Source organism: Triturus cristatus, chromosome 9, assembly GCF_964204655.1.
Source record: "Triturus cristatus chromosome 9, aTriCri1.1, whole genome shotgun sequence".
NCBI lineage: Eukaryota > Metazoa > Chordata > Amphibia > Caudata > Salamandridae > Triturus > Triturus cristatus.
In genome coordinates, this window is record NC_140592.1 from 955882805 (window position 1) to 955902101 (window position 19297).

A 19297-nucleotide genomic window follows, 5' to 3' on the forward strand; every position below is an offset into this window, starting at 1 on the left:
AGACAGAAAACAGAGCAAAAGACAGGAAAATGACAGAAAACGGGCACAATACAACACGGACAGAAGTGGAATTAGCAGAAGAGCAAGGCTCTCCCACTGGACCACCAGGGATGAGGCGCAGGCAGGAGCCTGCGGGTGGAGGAGGGCCTCGAACACCTACCTGATCAAGCAGTGCACAGTGCAGGGAGCAGTGGCACTTAACAGCGGAGGTGTTGGGGGAGAGAGAGCAGGTCCCTGACCAGGAGGTCAGAGGTCTTGCTTGTGCTCCCTTGCAGCAGCCGCCATTAAGTAGTGAAGGGGGAGGGAGGCGCTGCTGGGAGGTGGGAGCTGAAAGCAGCAGGGGTGAGGGGCCACGGGCAGCAGCGGCGGGAAAGGGGAAAATGGACAGAAAACAGGGAGAGAAGGCAATAAGGGATAAAAGACAGAAAAAAAGGCACAATAAAAAAGACCAAAAAAAGAGCAAAAGATAGGAAAAGACAGGAAAATGACACAAAGCAGGTACAATACAACACGGACAGAAGTGGAACCAGCAGGAGGGCAAGGCTCTCCCACTGGACCACCAGGGATGAGGTGCAGGCAGGAGCCTGCAGGTGGAGGAGGGACTCTAACACCTACCTGACCAAGCAGTGCACAGGGCATGGAGCAGTGGCAGTTAACAGCTGAGCTGCGGGGAGAGAGAGCAGGTCCCTGGCCAGGAGGTCAGAGGTCTTGCTCATGCTCCCTTGCAGCGGCCGCCATTAAGTAGGGAATGGGGAGGGAGGCGCTGCAGGGAGGTGGGAGTGGAAAGCAGCGGGGGGGAGGGGCCGCGGGCAGCAGCAGCGGGAAAGGGAAAAACAGGCAGAAAACAGAGAGACAAGGCAATAAGGGATAAAAGACAGGAAAAACTGGTACAATGAAAAAGACAGAACACAGAGCAAAAAACAGGAAAATGACAGAAAAGGGCACAATACAACACGAACAGAAGTGGAACCAGCAGAACTGCAAGACTCTCCCACTGGACCACCAGTGATGAAGCGCAGGCAGGAGCCTTCGGGTGGAGGAGGGCATCGAACACCTCCCTGACCAAGCAGTGCACGGAGCAGTGGCACTTAACAGCTGAGCTGCAGGGGAGAGAGCAGGCGTTGAAATGTAGGCACGAGGAGATTAAGTGATTTGCTCAAAATTAAAGGATTTTGATGCTGTGTCTCAAACCTAAATCCCTCCGCTCCAAAGTAAGCAGCTCTTACCATTACACCACATTCTCTCAGGTCTCTGACATTGAAAACAATAGCTCCCAACTTTCAGTAACCAGAATAGGTCGTATGATTAAAGCACCAAAAAGACTAACTGAAGATATATAAATGTATGTATATATCTGCTGATCTGTAAAAAATTGAAAGTTTTTATTTACCAGAGTGGGAGATATAGTGTCTTGCTAATTTTATGAAGGAGCCCTTTTGGCTCCTAACAGACTCCGTAGTGCTGTGTCATCAGCGTTAGAAGGGAACACAATGAAAGCTTGGTTTAGAATGTTCAGTTTGCAGTTACACACAGAAGGATAAAGACTTGTAATATTAAGCTCTGTGTGTGGTGTAGTCATTGGCGGATACCCAGGCTGGGGTAAATGCTAAACCAGTCATCAAAGCTTTTATGGAAGGGTTAGAGAGGGTCATCAAACCACGTACACCTCCAGTCCCTTCATGGAATTTAAATGTTGTGCTCAAAACGACTAATGTCAACACCTTTTGAACCACTACATGCATGTCCGCTGCAGTTCCTTTCTTGGCAGGCAGCTTTCCTTGTAGCTATACCTTCCTTAAAGAGTTAGTGAAATTCATGCACTAACCATTGAAGAGACTTATTTTCAAGTTTTCCAGGATACGATTTGTATACGAACAAACCCATAATTTCTCCAAGAGTTCATCTCTCCTTTCACCTGAATCAAACACTGGAGTTGCCCATCTTCTTTCTAAAACCAGAGGCTGTGGCAGAAAGGGCCCTTGATGTTAAAAGACAATTCATAAACTACGTAGAGAGAAATAAAAAAATTCCATTCATACTTGGGGTTTTTCAAAAACAGAAAAGTATGTTCATTCGGGAGAGGAAATCTCTAAATGTACATACACTTTGTATGCAAATTTGACCCCTTGAAATGCTCCATGACCCTTGCTGTTTTTTTCTGCTGTTGATTTCTGTCTGTTCTAGGTATATAGGGGCAGATTTATGACGTTTGGCGCATCTCTGCTAATCAGCAGAGATGCGCCAGAAGAGTTGCGACGCATCTGCCCACCCGTGCGCCACCATTGATGCGCCGCATTTACAATGCGGCGCACCGTGGCACCTGGATGGGCAGATGCGTGACGCATCTCCTGTCGGAAAGGTGGCGCATTGCAGGAGTTGCGTCGCAAGCGCGATGCAGCTCCAGCAAGGCTCTGGGGTGCCCTATCCCTTACATGCTGCGTCAATCCTTACGCCTGCTTCAAGCAGGCGCAGGGTTTTGACGCAGCATGGCTTTAAAAGTGACTGAGTGAAATCTTGTAGATTTCACTCAGCCACTTTTAGGAGGCGTTCCTGCGCCGGAACCCCCCTCCCCCCCCGCTCCAGAACGCCTACATGTGGCGCAGGGCTTTACAACGTGACGCATCTGCCAGATGCGTCACATTGTAAATACCCCGCAGCATGGCGCAGGATTTGCGCCGCCGCTGCGTCACAAAAGTGACGCAACGGCGGCGTAAATGAGGCGCAAGGGGCTCATGAATCTGCCCCTCAGTTCTGTGTTGGAAGAGGCTAGTTCAAATCGACTAACATGCTTTCCTTCTCCCTCCCCTTGCAGCCTGACTTGCAGGAAGTGAATATTTGAGTTAGTCACTCTCTTCTGTCACCTGGTGAAAATATTTACGTGCTTCCTGGACCTAACTCACGTCTGCTACATAATCAGGAACAAGCCAGTGGTTGATCTTCTCATCAATATTAACCTGGACGAGTTATTGGAGCGATCTTCCAAGTAAGTCTATAGCTTTACTGTGGATGAGTACAGGTAGCATATTTTAAGGACTGTTTTGACAGGGAGGTACTGGCTTAGATTAATTCGCAGTTGCTTCCGTTTATTGTAGGAAAGTGAATTCTGTAGCATGATGTGGGTGAATGATGTATCTATGAATCAATCAATCAATCAATCAAGGCATTTGTAGAGCGCACTACTCACCTGTGAGGGTCTCAAGGAGCTAAAGGGCGGGGCAGCTATTGGTCGAACAGCCAGGTTTTGAGACATCTCCTGAAGGTCAGCAGGTCCTGGGTCTGCCGCAAATGGGCGGGGAGGGTGTTCCATGTCTTTGCGGCGAGGTGGAAGACGGATCTGCCGCCGGTGGTCATTTGGCGAATGCGTGGGATGGTGGCGGGGGTGAGGTCGGCAGAGCGGAGTTGGCGGTTCGCGGTGTAGAAGGACAGTCGTTCGTTGAGGTATGCTGGTCCGGCGTTGTGGAGTGCTTTGTGAGCGTGGGTGAGGAGGAGTTTGAAGGTGATCCTCTTGTCGATCGGGAGCCAATGCAGATCTCTTAGGTGGGTGGTGATGTGGCTGTGGCGAGGGAGTCCGAGGATGAGGCGTGCTGAGGCATTCTGTATGTATTGGAGTCTTTTCTGGAGTGTGGTCATGGTTCCTGCATAGAGGGCGTTGCTGTAGTCCAGCCTGCTGCTGATGAGTGCTTGGGTGACTGTTCTCCTTGTTTCGGTGGGGATCCATCTGTAGACTTTGTGGAGCATTTGGAGGGTGTTGAAGCAGGATGAGGAGACGGCGTTGACTTGCTGGGTCATAGAGAGCGTTGAGTCCAGAATGAACCCCAGATTGCTTGCGTGGTTAGTGGGTGTCAGGGCAGCTGCCAGCGAGGTAGGCCACCAGGAGTCGTCCCATGTGGAGGTGGTGGAACCAAGGATGAGGACCTCCATCTTGTCTGAGTTCAGTTTTAGTCGACTGGTCTTCATCCAGTCTGCGACGACCTTCATTCCCTCGTGGAGGTTGGATTTGGTGACTGCTGGGTCTTTGGTGAGGAAGAGGATCAGCTGTGTGTCGTCGGCGTATTAGACAATGTTGAGGTGGTGCGCTCTGATAATGTTGGCGAGCGGTGCCATGTAGATGTTGAAAAGGGTCGGGCTGAGGGATGAACCTTGGGGTACGCCGCAGGTGATCATGATGGCTTCGGATCGGAACAGGGGGAGGCAGACTCTCTGGGTGCTGCCGGTGAGGAAGGAGGTGATCCAGTCCAGGGTTTTTCCACAGATCCCTGCGTCATGGAGGCGTGTACGCAGGGTGTGGTGGCAGACGGTATCGAAGGCGGCCGAGAGGTTCAGGAGGATGAGTGCCTCGGTTTCGCCCTTCTCCAGTATGGTCCTGATGTCGTCAGTGGCAGCTATGAGGTCGGTCTCGGTGCTGTGGTTGTTGCGGAACCCGGATTGGGAGGAGTCCAGGATGTTGTTCTCCTCCAGGAAGAGGGTCAGTTGTCTGTTGGCGGTCTTCTCGATGACTTTGGCCGGGAACGGGAGCAGGGAGATGGGTTGGAAGTTCTTGAGGTTCTTTGGGTCCGCCTTGGGTTTCTTGAGGAGGGCATTGATATCGGAGTGTTTCCAGCTCTCTGGGAAGGTGGCGGTCTCGAAGGAGCTGTTGATGATTTTTGCGAGTTGGGGTGCGATGATGGAGCTTGCCTTGTTGAAGATGTGGTGGGGGCAGGGGTCGGAAGGTGAGCCAGAGTGGATGGTGTTCATGATTTTGATGGTGTCTCCGTTGTTGAAGTTGTTCCAGGAGACAAGAAGGTTGGGGAGATTCGTGAGAGTAGAGTCAGGGGTGTCGTCGTTGTCTGTCGTCGGCTCTTGAGTGTCGAAGCTGTTGTGGATGTCTGTGACCTTGCGGTGGAAGAAGATAGCCAGAGAGTCGCAGATTTCTTGTGACGATGGGACATCATTGGAGCTGGAGCTAGGGGTGGCAAGTTCTTTCACGATGTTGAAGAGCTCTTTGCTGTTGTGTGCATTGTTGTCGATGCGTTCCTTGAAGGAGTTTCTTTTGGTGGATCGGATGAGTTGGTGGTGTTTGCGTCTGGCATTCGTGAGGGCTGCGTGGTTGTCCGGTGTCTGGTTATTGCGCCATTGCTTCTCGAGTGTTCTGCAGGTGTGCTTGGAGTTCTGGAGGTGGGTATTGAACCAGGTGGCTCTCGAGTCAGTGCGCCTGTTGGAGGGTTTCTTGATCAGGGCGAGGGTGTTGGCGCAGTCGTTGATCCATTGTCTGAAGTTGTGGGCTGCTGCATCGGTTTCGGAGGGTTCGGGAGGAAGGGCTCGGGCGAGAGTGGCGATGAGCTGGTCTTCGGTGACTTTCTTCCAGTTGCGGTGTGGGATGCGTTGCGGTTGGTTGTGTGCGGTGGGAATTAGAAGTGGATGCAGTGGTGGTCGGTCCAGTGGAGTTCGGTGGTGTGGCTGTAGGTGACCTGGTCGCTGGCGGAGAAGATGGGGTCGAGCATGTGTCCAGTGGAGTGGGTGGGTGTCATGACGAGTTGTTTGAGTCCGAGGTTGTCAATCAGTGTTGTGGAGTTGTTGTTGTCATTCTCGAGGGGGAAATTCAGGTCTCCGAGGAGGATGTAGTCTGTGGAGGCGATGGCGTGCGTGTTGATGAGGTTGGCGATGGATTCGCTGAACTGTGGTCGGGGTCCCGGGGGTCTGTAGACGAGGGTTCCTCTGAGGGTGGTGTTGTTATTGACGCGGATCTGGAAGTGTAGGTGTTCGGCCATGCTGAGGACGTCTTCGGTGCTTGCTGAGATTCTGATGGTGTTCCTGTGGATGATGGCGATTCCTCCTCCTGGTTTGTTGTTGTTCCGGTCCCTGCATGTGATCTTGTAGCTGTCTGGGATGGCTATGGCTATGTCCGGTGCCGAGGAGGTGTTCATCCAGGTCTCCGTCAGGAAGGCGACGTCCGGGGTGTAGGAGTCTAGCAGGTCCCAGAGTTTGACGGCGTGCTTGTGGACTGAACGGGTGTTGAGCAGTATGCAGCTGAGATGGGTGTCGCCTGCAGTGTTGGGGTGGGCAGGACGAGCTGGTGTGCGCTGGCTGGTGTAGCTGCAGTTTCGGCAGGTGAAGGGTCTGTGGGTGAGCTTCGGGGTGGCCTGGAAGCAGGTGAAGTGTCAGCCGGCGTTGAGTGCGTGGAGGGTGTTGGCATCGTAGCGGCGTCGGGTCCTGTGGAGGTCGCAGGGGCCAGGGGGTCTGGTGCTGGGCACGGTCCAGGCGCGGACGGGCGCAGACGGGCTTGCCTTAGGCGCGACCGTGCAGGGGTCGTCATTTGGAGGGGAGGGACGAGGAGCTAGGAAGCGAAGCGGTGCGGGAGGGGAGGGGTCAGAGGATAGCAGCGGGAAGCGGCAGGAAAAGAATACGAGGGGGAACAGAAGCAAAACAAACGTACAGTGGCAGTCATGGAATGAAATAACAGAAGTCAGTACCAGGCAAGAAAACAGCAAAGTAATGAGGGCAGCACCAGGCAAAAAAGCAGTGATCACACGGTGATTGACTCTCAGGGAGGGGAGACCAGGGCAGGCTCGAACCCTGCACAGGAGGGCTGGCTGGGAGCAAGGCGGTGCAGAGCACCGCTGAGCTGCTGGGGAGCTGTTGGGAAGAGTGAGATCCTTGGACCAAGGTCTGAGGACTCACGCCTGAAGGAGTGAGTTAGTCCACAGACATGTTTGAGGAAGGAAGCAGAGTATTCAGTAAGTACAGACTAAGGGCCTCACTTACCAAAAATCAGCAGATGCCCTTTCTACCCAACTCTGCCCTTCCATTTAATGATAATGATGAATAGGTTGAATTGAGCATATAGTTGCCCTTAGGGTATTGTAGCACTATCCGAGGGTCAACTGAAAACAGTCATATCTAGAAAAACACAGGTAAAAAAACAATCCTTAAGTGAATTTCGAAAGGCAAAGTGATCACCCAAAAGATGTAGACTGCGGTGCAGAGTGTTCCAAAGTTTTGTTGACAGAAATGAAAACAAATGGCCTCCAACTCAGACATTTTGAATTCATGGAAGACTCTGTAGGTAGGTAGGAAGAAACAGATTATAATGCCTAGGAAAGGGTTTAATGATGAAGTTGTGCTTAAAGCTGGTGTGGTCCGCTCTGTAAAGGCCCGATGGACAAGGCAGAAGGTCTTTAAGATGGACCTTTTTCATTTTGGAAGCTAGTGAGAAGAAAGCAAATAAGGAGAGTGAGAGTGACGTGGATATCATACATAAAGCAACAGCTTCATTGTGGATACAATCTCAGTGTAGATAGAGATGGAGGCCTGTTATCCCTCTCTTGAAAACATGATCATATGACTTACAGTACTGCGGTATAAGAGTGGAAGCAGAGAAATGTTATTGGGAAAAAGAAGCAAAATGAATAAACTCCTCATCTGAGTAGAGGAGAGAGGAAGGAGAGAGGGACTCATCAAGGAAGAAAACAATGTTGCATAGTTTTTGCATACTAAAGAAATGGTATCAGGGTATGTTCAAAATGTGTTGCCCACCAACATTTAGACCGAGTTGAAAAGATATTGCAAACAATGAGATCTTTGGGCTTCTTGGCATTTATTTTAAGAGCTTAAGAGACTTGGAAGTCATCCTGCTGACTGCTGCCACAATGCAGTTTTGAGTACTAGCTCATGCTCCAATGAACTGATTGGTATGCGGAATTACGATTTGAGGGCCATTAGTGTTCGCCATCAAATAAAAAGCAAGTAAGTGAATAATTTGTGTCAAAGGGGAGGCATATACCTTTCAGTGAGCCTTGAGGCAGCGAGGATCCGTTAAAGTTTGTACTTGTAGCTGTTAAAAGGCAAGAGCCTGGTCCTTTTTATACAGCTAGGGTCTGATTCTGTTGGAGGTGGTCCCACCCCTCCAATGATTGTACCACAGAGAACACTGCAACAAGTCGGACGCCACCGTGAGTGGTGACAAATGTTTTGCTCCCCTGTGACATGAATATATCAACCCGCTTCTTTAAACCAAATCCATGGCATCTCGTAATCTCTACGGCATCCATGAGGAGGCAAAGGCAGAGGGAGGAAATATTTCTCCACTAACAAGATATTCCTGCAAGACTTATATGATCCAGGTAGGGTAAACCACCAGCCAATGAAGCACAGGCAGAAAACTCTTTCCTAATGTGGGTCTTTAATTTATGTTTTACTGGAACACATTCTTCCTTTCGCAAATAGTTTCAGTAAAACAAAAAATGAATGCAGAATGGGTAAAAAAGCATAGCACCTGCTTGGCATTCAGCTGCTTGCCTTTGGTGCATGAGTTGTATTAAAAGTACAGATATCTCGACCAGGCTTGTGGGGCTACCTGTCTATGGAGGGCAGTCCTCTGCCTGGGAAGTCCACTTTGAGTATTAAGAGTGTATAATGGACAAAGTATGAGCTGGAGGGAAGATATTTTACAATTGGCTGAACTTTCACATTTATCAGGATCTATCATCCATCACTCCCGCAAAATGTGTAAAGTTTTCAAAGCAGTGACTAACTTACTGCATATCAATGACATAAACAACACATGGTGATAATTGTTGCAAATTATCTTTAAATTGTAATAGATATAATTCTCCACTGAATCCCTGGCAGAGGTCTGTTATGTCAGGAGACGGTGGTCATAGTCCTCACAGCTTCACTATGCCAATAGAAAGAAGGCCAGTATAGTAAAGAGCCTTCAGATGAAGAGGAAAGAAGGCACCTGACTGAGATGAGATCCAGGAAGATAAGATAGAAATGATTCATCATCTCAGATGAATCTGTGTAGAGAGGGGAGATGAAAAGGACTAGAATGAAGGTGCATGAGATCCCCATCATTCAAAATAGTGAGGCGTGGAGGCAGGGAGTATATCAGCATATCGAGTACAAAATAATGTGGGCCAAAGAATATTGTAGAATACATATCGAGGCCCAAAATATTGTTAAGGTAATGTTGCAGGGATTCTGCTCATGCACAGAACTATGCGCAGGAAACCAGGACCTCAGTGAATTGTGGTGTACCAAAAACTCACCTCAGAACCCAGAACCCCTATCCGACCAGCATCAGTGTCCCATTCGTTATCCGTATTATCACGGAGGTCCCAATGTATAGACAACCCAGAACAAGCGACTTAGAGTATTCTCAGTAATGGTGGGAATCAGAAATACCTGTTCGTAATTATTCTCATATCAGTCCACAACAAGAGTAAACAAAGACACTGTAAAGTTTAAAGAGTTTATTTTATAAACCTCGTGTCCTAAGATGCAGTACTTTGGCTAACATAAGCAGGCAAACGATTAGAATCAAAACCATCAGCATTGTTACAATACCATAAAAAATGAAAGGAGAAATCATATTACAAATGACAGTGGATTACAGCCACCTTCCTTTCGCTAATAAACTAATATTATTATACTAATAAAAGGTCTCTAGGCTTGAATGGGGAAACCCATACCGTAAAGATCAGCTTAGTTGGATCACATCACAGGATCAGGTGTGCTCTGCTCTTGGGAAAGCTCTTCTTCAGAATGTGTGTTAAGCATGCAGCCTGCAATATTAAAAGCTCTCGACTTTCAGGTATTTGCAGCTGCGTGCGTGGTATGGCTAAATAGTGGGCCGATCAACCTGAACTCAAAAACATGTATTGTCTAGCGACCCAGACTATTTCTTTACACAATGTTCAGACCAAGGTCACAGCTCACGGCTAGGGATGTGAACAACAGACAGTTCTCATGTGAAGAAAAGGCGAGCAAGCAGTTTTCAAATAATAACATGTAACTGCAGTGTTGTGTGCAAAAGCAGCAAAAGTGGCAAGATGGCTTTCTAACATCTAACGCGGTTATGCTAACTTAGCAATGTATGTCTAAATTGCAGCCCTCACTACACCCCCCTTTGATCGGACCACTAGCCAATAGGGATACAATCAGGGAACGCAGAGTTCAGGTTCGATAGAACGGAACTAAGTGCACAAATTTGAAATCCATATAAAGGGCGGTGAAAGTTCGAAAAAGAAAAAAAAACGAGAAAAGAATGGAGAGCCCCAATGATGAAAGAAAAAAAGGAAAAAATATAAATTTAAAAAACAAAAAACCTGTGCAACGGAAAGTTGGACGACTTCCAAGTTAATCCATCAACGTATATGCACAGTAAGTAGCAACAGCTTCCAAGAGGAAATCATTGGAATGTTCTGCAAAAGTGTCTGCCATCCAGTTCAGTAAGGGAAATGAACATACATGTTCTTCGATAATCTGAGCCTCTAGTACCATCAGAGGACAACCAGCGTGTTCTTCAAGGTAACTTCTCGCCAGGAAGTCATATGCAGCCGTACCGATGTCCCAATTCCCCAGGACTCCATGTGCCGCTCCACAGGCCATAATCCTGACACCAGAACAGTCCAACTCATGAGCCTATAAGGTTGTACGCATGTAAAGTAGGAGAACCGGAAGGACAATCCATAGGCTATACTTAAGGTTGCCAGTGGTAATGTGCCATAATATTCAAGCATCCGGTCACGGAGATGTAGCAGCCGGGGCCGGCTGTCGTGTGACACAAATTGTGCAGCCATTGCGCAGTAAGCAGACCAACAACAGCACTCCAGCTACGAGGGCCAGAATCAACGGAAGACCGCCAAAGACTTTGGAAAAAATAGAATGAAAAAATGCCGGGATCACACCCGAAATAGTTTGGAAGGAGGTCACGAGGCCGGAGCCCACAATTTTGAAAAAATGTGCCAGGCCACTTGTTGACGAGGCATTAAATATAGTTTGAATCAGAGCACCAAAATTAAGTGGGAGGTCAGTATTCAAAAGCGCCTGCAACTCGGTGCGCGTATTTGCTACGTGAAGGACAAATGTTTCCCGGGAAGAAGTCAGCGCGACTTCTTTTTGAGACAATAGAGCCCTTATTCTGCTCATCTTGTTGAACTCTGCTTTAAAGGTTGGAATGGAAGGCTAGATGGATACATCCAGCCGCCCATGCGGGGGTGGGAAAAGGGCATTCTTACAGCAAACCACTCTCTGTGATACAGTCACTATGTAGGGAATTCCCACTAGCATCCGGCAGCAAGCTTAATTATTTAAGAGCAAATAACTACCGTTAGCAAGCAGCGTGAATGATGGTGTAATTGCTGGCACTGGAATCCCTTTCAGGACGCAAGCTAAATTAGGAGCATGCACATTGCACGCGCCATGCAATTGAATGTGCCTACATACTACAGAGTGATCAGGAGTGGAAGTGCACCCTTCACCCTTCAAGTAGACCTCTTTACCATCTCTCATGCACCTGTATGTAAATGGGAGTGACCAAACTTCATGCAGGAAGGCAGAACCCAGTTGTTCATATCTACCTAGGGCATAATGTTTCATGCATGAACTGAATTTAAACAAAGGGAACGGCAATGTGATTAACCCGTGGATAAGCCACACAGCTGAATTCAATTCGGCCACAGAGAAAGGTAAAGGTTCTAGCTTTTCAATATGCAGTAACGAGTATGTTGCATCTTTCATGAACATAAATTGCTGTTTCGCAGTTAAATTAAAGGGAAGAAACAAGGATGAAGTATCCATGTAGTCCCATGGGACTTTCCCAGCCTTTAACGTTTGCAATGTCCATGCAAACTGCATTACAGACCGCAATTTATTTTGACCATGATACAAAACAGACACATCGTCCTGCACAATATCAACAACAGAAGAAACAATATTGTCTAAAGTGTAAATTCTAGACGAAAGGGTGTTAATGCTATTATCTATAACAGCTAGTACTTTTTCCATATTGGCTTGATCACTAGCCCTCAGTCTGGAAGCAGCTTCAATTTGTTATAATTTCCAAACTTCGTTATAAATAGCATACACCCATCTATTGGACCTGCCACCCACAGGACCCTTAACAAAATCATTCAAATCTATTTTGTCATGTAATTTTGATAAATGAAGTTTAACAGATGCTAAGGTGGAATGTTGCAGCCAAGACTGGCATAGCTTCCCTACAGAGTAGGTAGTGACTGAATGCGAAGATTCAAAACGGGGGTCCAAGCGAACCTGCGTGTACCCAGGTTTCAAACCCAGAAAACGACGTTGACAGGAATCTGAGCTCCTCTGCCATATTAACCATCCTTCCGTATATAATTTGGAAATATTGAAGGATGTATTAGAGATAGACGACTGCAACGCATCAAGGGACAGATCTGTATGATTATCCCAATTCGGATAAGCACCCATATCCGGAGTTAGGGAAAATTTAGTTTTTTCGAAGTTGCCAATCCAAGACAGGTGGTCTGGAAGATTGTTGAATTTAAAAATAACATGTGGTTTGGTATAAGGCAGGCACGATGCAAAGCTTCTGTTCCTTGAACCTGCCACGGTTTGGAACCCCAAACCGATTTAAGATCAATAGCAGCCTTCCACAGATCATAACCTCTGATTGATAAATAATCCATAAAGGATTTGGAATACAATAATTTAGTGTGTGTCAGCCTAACCTTCGATGCAGACTCAGCTGCCACTTTGAAATAAAAGGAGGCAGGATTGGAAACACTGAAATCAGAAAAATATGTGAATTTGTCTACCAATGTGGTTGAGCTAACTAGGATTGGTGTTGGACAATGTTCTCATTGGGTAAAATTTACAAAATTTCGAAACGCATTTGCTTTATGCAGGAAATGATTGCCATAATGTTGATAGCAAAACTGTTCACCATAATTAGCAGTATCTAAATACAAATCCTCAGCATCAAATGTGTCATAATATTTCAAATCAGAAAACAGTGCTTCTATGGCTTGAATGTCCCAATCATCAGAACGGATGTTTTGTTTAACTACATCACCCATAGAAACACGAAATACATTTGGTACATTGATAACCTCAGTGGAACCATGAATTTGAAATTTAACAGCATCCCACGCAATCCCATATAACACAGGCCAGGCGGTGATGTTCACAAAAGTCTGGTCCCTCTTCATGATGTGTGATGAGGAGTGGGGGGCCAAAGTTCCATCAATTAGCCTAATTGTCGATCTTTCTTTAAGGTAGTGTCCATTCACAAGACGGAAAAACACGACTACAAATCCAATGGACATAAACAAAAAAATACATATGAGCATCAGCCAGATGTAAGTCCAAGGGGGAATTAAAAATTGTCTGTTCGAGGCATATGAGCTGCAGATTGTACACTTAGCATAGATCGCCATCTGGTGTTGGGCCCGGATGTTTGCAGTTTGTTTTTGTTCTTTGGACAGTGTTTGGAAGTCACGAGTTCGGTGACTCCTCCTTCGGTCCGTACTGCGCATGGGCTTCGGCTCCATCCTCAGATTGTTTTTTTTCCGCCATCGGGCTCGGATGTGATACTTTGTGCTCCGGCTTCGAACTTCTACGGTTCCAGCCTCGACGGAAAATCCTCGTTTTCTTCGAGTTTCTTCATCATCATCTTCATCTCTCGAAGCGGCACTTTTCTCCATCCCGTACATCGGCACCGGCCTTCGGGCCCTCCTCGACTCCGGTCCCGGCCGATGGAAAGGACTCCGTTCAAAAAGTGCCCAAAATGTGGGTCTAAATTTCCCCACACCGACCTCCATCAGGTGTGTAACCTTTGCCTCTCTCCAGAACACGAGGCCAGAGACTGCCCCGCCTGTTAGTCTTTTCGATCAAAGAAGACCATCCGGGATCGAAGAGCTCGACGCACCATGGCGCACTCATCGTCCGCAGCTCCACCGGACATCTTCGGAGACGGCGCCGAAGCTTCGGGGCAACTACACACCGAGCAGGAGGACGACGTCGTCAGCGCTTCCGAGGCCGACGACTCCGACGTGGAGGACATCACACCGGCGCAGCGGGTCGTGAGTACTGTACCCCCTCCCACCCCCGCGCCCAAAACCAAAGAGACTCAAGTTACACCCTCGCCTGCAGGCCTGGGTAAAACCAAGCACAAAGCTTCTATCACCCCACCTTCGGGCCCGGTGTCGAAGCCTCCAAAGTCTCACGGCAGCTCGGTCTCGAGCCAGCCGACGCCTGGTGCCGAAAAACAGCATCCGGCACCGAAGAAAGTAATACCCAGCTCGACCCCGAAGCCACTGGTGCCGAAGCCTGGACTCTCGGTGCCGACCAAACACAAACACAAATCCGTCGGCACCGACGCTCCGGCGCCGAAAACTCCTTCGACGCCGAAAAAACCGGAGGCCCCAAAAAAGCATGGCGCACAGAAACCATCGAAGCCCTCGGTTCCGAAATCATCGGCGCCAGCGGACGATTCGGCGCCACTGGCTCTGTTTACACCAGACCCTTTGCAAAAGACTCTATCTAAAGATCCAAAGACTGGGCTATTGACTTTAATTATCAAGAAAAGACGCCTTGACACTCCGGCTCCTCCTCCACCACCCAAACGGAAGGAGTCTGCTACTTCTCCCCTCAGAGTGCCCTCCCCACTACCTCCTCCCCTGCCTCCTCCACCTCCTCCACCCCCTCCCCCTCCCAGGTCTCCGCCACCTTTACCTCATTACTCTCCGACCCCGTCCCCAGATCCGGACGACGGGGACCCGGATTATGACCCGGCGGACGCCCCAATGGACCCCACTCCACCGGGGACCCCAGACCCATGGGAAGACTACCACAACCCTGACATACCTGATATGCCTCAGGACGACCTATACCCATCCAGGCCGTCTCCTCCTGAGGACTCCTTAGGGTTTCATCATTTAGTGCAGAGAGCAGCACACTACCATGGGGTGGACATGCACAGCGAACCAGTGGAAGACGACTTCCTACTGGACACATTTGACATCCAGGACAAATCCACGTCTATTTTGCCCATGCTTAAAGGTGTCACCAAGCATGCTGCAGAGGTGTTCAAAGACCCTGTCAGGGCCAGGGTACTGAACCCTAGAATAGAGAAAAAGTACAAGGCGGCACCCACAGACCCTGCATACATTAAGGGCCCTGCTCCCTTAGATTCCCTAGTTGTCTCCACAGCTAGAAAGCGGGCTAACTCCCAGTCCTCAGGAGAAGCCCCACCGCCAGACAAGGAATCGAAACTTCTAGACGCATCTGGCAAACGCACCGCCTCCCAAGCTGCAAACATGTGGCGCATTGCAAATACAGAAGCGCTACTTGCGCGCTATGACAGAGCACACTATGACGAACTTGAGGCTCTTATGCAGCACCTTCCCAAAAAACACAAGCGCAGGGCTCATGAACTGATACAGGAGGGTAAACTAATTACAAACACCTCCATTAAGTGTGCCCTCGATGCAGTCGACACTGCTTCTAGAGCCATAAATACCAGTGTCCTGCTTCGTCGCCATGCCTGGCTCAGGATCTCAGGGTTCAAGCCTGAAGTCCAGGCGTCCATACTCAATCACCCTTTTGACCAACAAACTCTCTTTGGGCCAAAGGTAGACGAAGCGTTGGAAAAGATGAAAAAGGACACAGACACAGCAAAGTCTATGGGGGCACTCCAAACACAAGCCTCTAAACGTTCCTTTCGACGCTCATCCTTTCGTGGCACAGGCAGAGGCTTCTCCACCGATAGCGCCTCTACCTCCTACAAGTCCCCTCCTCAAAATACCTTTTCAAAGGGCAACCAAAGGGGTGGTTACAGAGGCAACAACAATAAGGGCAGGAGCAAAACTAACACCACCCGTTCTGCTACCCCACCCACACAATGACTTCCCTCCGCTCCCCCCAGACCATCCCACTCCGGTCGGGGGCAGGCTACAAAACTTTATCCACGCATGGGAGTCCATAACATCGGACAAATGGGTGACCCAAATCATTCGGTCAGGGTACTGTCTCGAGCTAACATCCACCCCACCCAATATCCCACCAAGGCACCTTCCAATGTCTCAAGAACATTCCACACTGCTCAAACAGGAGGTACTCTCCCTCCTCCAAAAACACGCTATAGAGCAGGTTCCCGTCAATCAGCAAAATCTAGGGGTCTACTCCCTATATTTCTTAATACCAAAGAAAGACGGGACCCTCAGGCCCATTCTGGACCTCCGGCCTCTAAATGCCTACATACATTCAGACCATTTCCACATGGTCACCCTACAACAAGTCCTCCCGCTCCTCTGTCAGGGAGACTTTCTCACTACCTTGGATCTGAAAGACGCATACTTTCACATCCCAATACACCCCTCTCACAGGAAGTACCTCAGGTTCGTGGTGGACGGGCAGCATTACCAATTCACGGTTCTCCCCTTCGGGGTTACCACCGCACCACGGGTGTTTACCAAATGCCTAGCGGTAGTGGCAGCACACCTCAGACGTCAACATATTCACGTCTTCCCTTACTTAGACGACTGGCTGATAAAAGCCGCGTCCTACCACCAATGTGTGCAACATACAAACAGCACCATCCAACTGCTCCACCAGCTAGGCTTCACGGTGAACTACCAAAAGTCCCACCTCATACCATCTCACACAAAGCAATATCTCGGGGCCACTATAGACACCTCCAAGGGTATTGCCTATCCAAACAGCCAGAATCACAAGCATTCAAGCCTTACGCAAAACATTCCTTCCTCAACACTCTCTTCCAGCAAGAGTGTTTATGAAGCTCATAGGAATGATGGCGTCTTGCATTTTCATAGTGCCCCATGCAAGACTCCACATGCGTCCACTTCAAGAGTGCCTAGCACAACAGTGGAACCAGGCCCAGGGTCAGCTGACGGATCTGGTGTTGGTGGACGGCCGCACACATCACTCTCTGCAGTGGTGGAACACCACAAACCTTTCCAAAGGGCGGCCGTTCCTGGACCCGGTTCCTCAGGTGATTCTAACAGCGGACGCATCGCTCTCCGGCTGGGGAGCGCACCTCCTACACCTCACAATGCAAGGTCTATGGACGCCACAGCAAAAATCGCTCCACATCAACCATCTGGAGCTCTTGGCGATCTTTCTAGCCCTAAAATCCTTCCAAAAACAGACTTCGGGCAAAGCAGTCCTCATTCGCACAGACAACATGACTGCAATGTATTATATCCAAAAACAGGGGGGGACACACTCTCCCCAGCTCTCCCGCTTAGCCCACAGCATATGGAGATGGGCAATTCCCCAAAACATCTTTCTCCTGGCACAGCACGTTCCAGGCGTACAAAACACCATGGCAGATCTGCTCAGCAGACAAACGCAACAACTACACGAATGGGAACTGCATCCACAAGTTCTTCACCCATTCTTCCAACAGTGGGGGCATCCTCAGATAGACCTCTTCGCCACCCACGAAAACAAAAAATAACCGAGCTTCCCCGCCAGATACCCACACCCATTGTCCAAGGGCAATGCGATATGGATGAACTAGTCAGGCAGATTTGCATACGCCTTTCCACCTCTCCCACTAATTCCATTAGTGGTAAGGAAGCTACAACAACACTCCCTCACACTCATTCTAGTAGCTCCAACGTGGGCCAGGCAGCCGTGGTACACCACACTACTACAACTATCAGTGGTACCACATCAAAAACTGCACCTATCCCCATGCCTCCTAACCCAGAACCATGGAGAAATCAGGCACCCGGACCCAGCTCAGCTCAACCTTGCGATCTGGCTCCTGAAATCTTAGAATTTGGATACCTTAACCTTCCCCCTGATTGTATGAACATCATCATGGAAGCCAGACGTCCTACCACTAGAGCATGCTATGCCGCAAAGTGGAAAAGATTTGTAATTTACTGCCGTAACAATACAATCAACCCTTTAGATGCATCCATACAGCACATCATATGCTATCTGCTCCATCTTCACAGGTGTAACCTGGCATATTCATCCATACGCCTACACCTAGCAGCGATCGCTGCTTATCTACAAAACAGACAGCATTTATCACTGTTCAGAGTGCCCGCTATTAAAGCCTTTATGGAAGGCCTTAAACGAGTAATTCCTCCCAGGGCACCACCTTCCCCTGTATGGAATCTAAATTTAGTTCTTACACGGCTAATGGGTCCGCCTTTCGAACCAATGCATAAATGTGAGCTGCAGTTTCTCACCTGGAAAGCAGCTTTTCTCGTAGCTATCACTTCCCTTAGAAGGGTTGGTGAAATACAAGCGTTCACTATACAGGAACCCTTCCTACAAATACATCACAGCAAGGTCATACTTCGCACAAATCCGAAGTTTCTGCCCAAGGTCATTTCCCCCTTCCATCTCAATCAATCGGTGGAATTACCTGTCTTCTTTTCGCAACCTCAATCTGTTGCAGAAAGGGCCTCCCACACACTCGATGTTAAAAGGGCTTTGCTGTACTACATACAAAGAACGCAACCCTTCAGGAAGACTAAACAATTGTTCGTTTCCTTCTCTCCACCACATATAGGCAACCCCATCTCTAAATCAGGGATAGCTAGGTGGATTGTAAAGTGCATACAAATTTGCTATCAAAAGGCAAAAAGAACATTATCTGTTCCGCCTAAAGCCCACTCTACAAGAAAGTTAGGGGCTTCTATGGCTTTTCTAGGGAACATACCCTTAGATGACATCTGCAAAGCAGCCACATGGTCAACACCGCACACCTTCACAAAACATTACTGTGTAGATGTGCATTCCAAGCAGCAAGCTAGGGTGGGCCAGGCTGTACTAAAGACACTTTTTCAAACCACTGCAACGGATACCGGTGGTCGCCGCTAAGGTTGGGTACTGCTATATAATCTATGCTAAGTGTACAATCTGCAGCTCATATGCCTCGAACGGAATATGCTACTTACCAGTATGCATCTGTTCTTGGCATGTAGAGCTGCAGAGTTGTACACGCCCACCCGCCTCCCTGGCTACCTGTATCCGTTCCAGTACATCTTATTTAGATACAACACACATGGGTTTCTCACTGTTATTACTACGCTCCATCATTTCCCTGCTGGCGAAAAACAATCTGAGGATGGAGCCGAAGCCCATGCGCAGTACGGACCGAAGGAGGAGTCACCGAACTCGTGACTTCCAAACACTGTCCAAAGAACAAAAACAAACTGCAAACATCCGGGCCCAACACCAGATGGCGATCTATGCTAAGTGTACAACTCTGCAGCTCTACATGCCAAGAACAGATGCATACTGGTAAGTAGCATATTCCTTTAAACCACGCAGCAAAAATTGAAACCTTTGAGGGGGCATTGGAAGTCATTGAGTTAGTGTCAAAGGAGAAACGTGACTGGGCAACTGCAGTTGACTGTAAGACTGGCAATGTTACATCTGTAGGATAAGCATACTCAGAATCATCAGGTGGGCCACCACCCGGTGGAATCAATAAAGGAACAGCAACTGTTTGCATCTCGATGGCAACATCAGACATGGTGGTAGATGCCGGAGCCAAAACAGAATT

General features: G+C 48.6%; 1 pseudogene across 1 annotated transcript in view; it reads left to right on the plus strand.

Annotated features, from left to right (window-relative positions):
• The first annotated feature begins 2810 nt into the window (after positions 1–2810).
• Positions 2811–19297, plus strand: part of LOC146799143 (interferon-induced very large GTPase 1-like) — a 39562-nt pseudogene continuing 23075 nt past the window's right edge. The window contains exon 1 of the transcript XR_014968853.1: positions 2811–2983. The product of XR_014968853.1 is annotated as an interferon-induced very large GTPase 1-like (transcript). The remainder of the gene's footprint in view (positions 2984–19297) is intronic.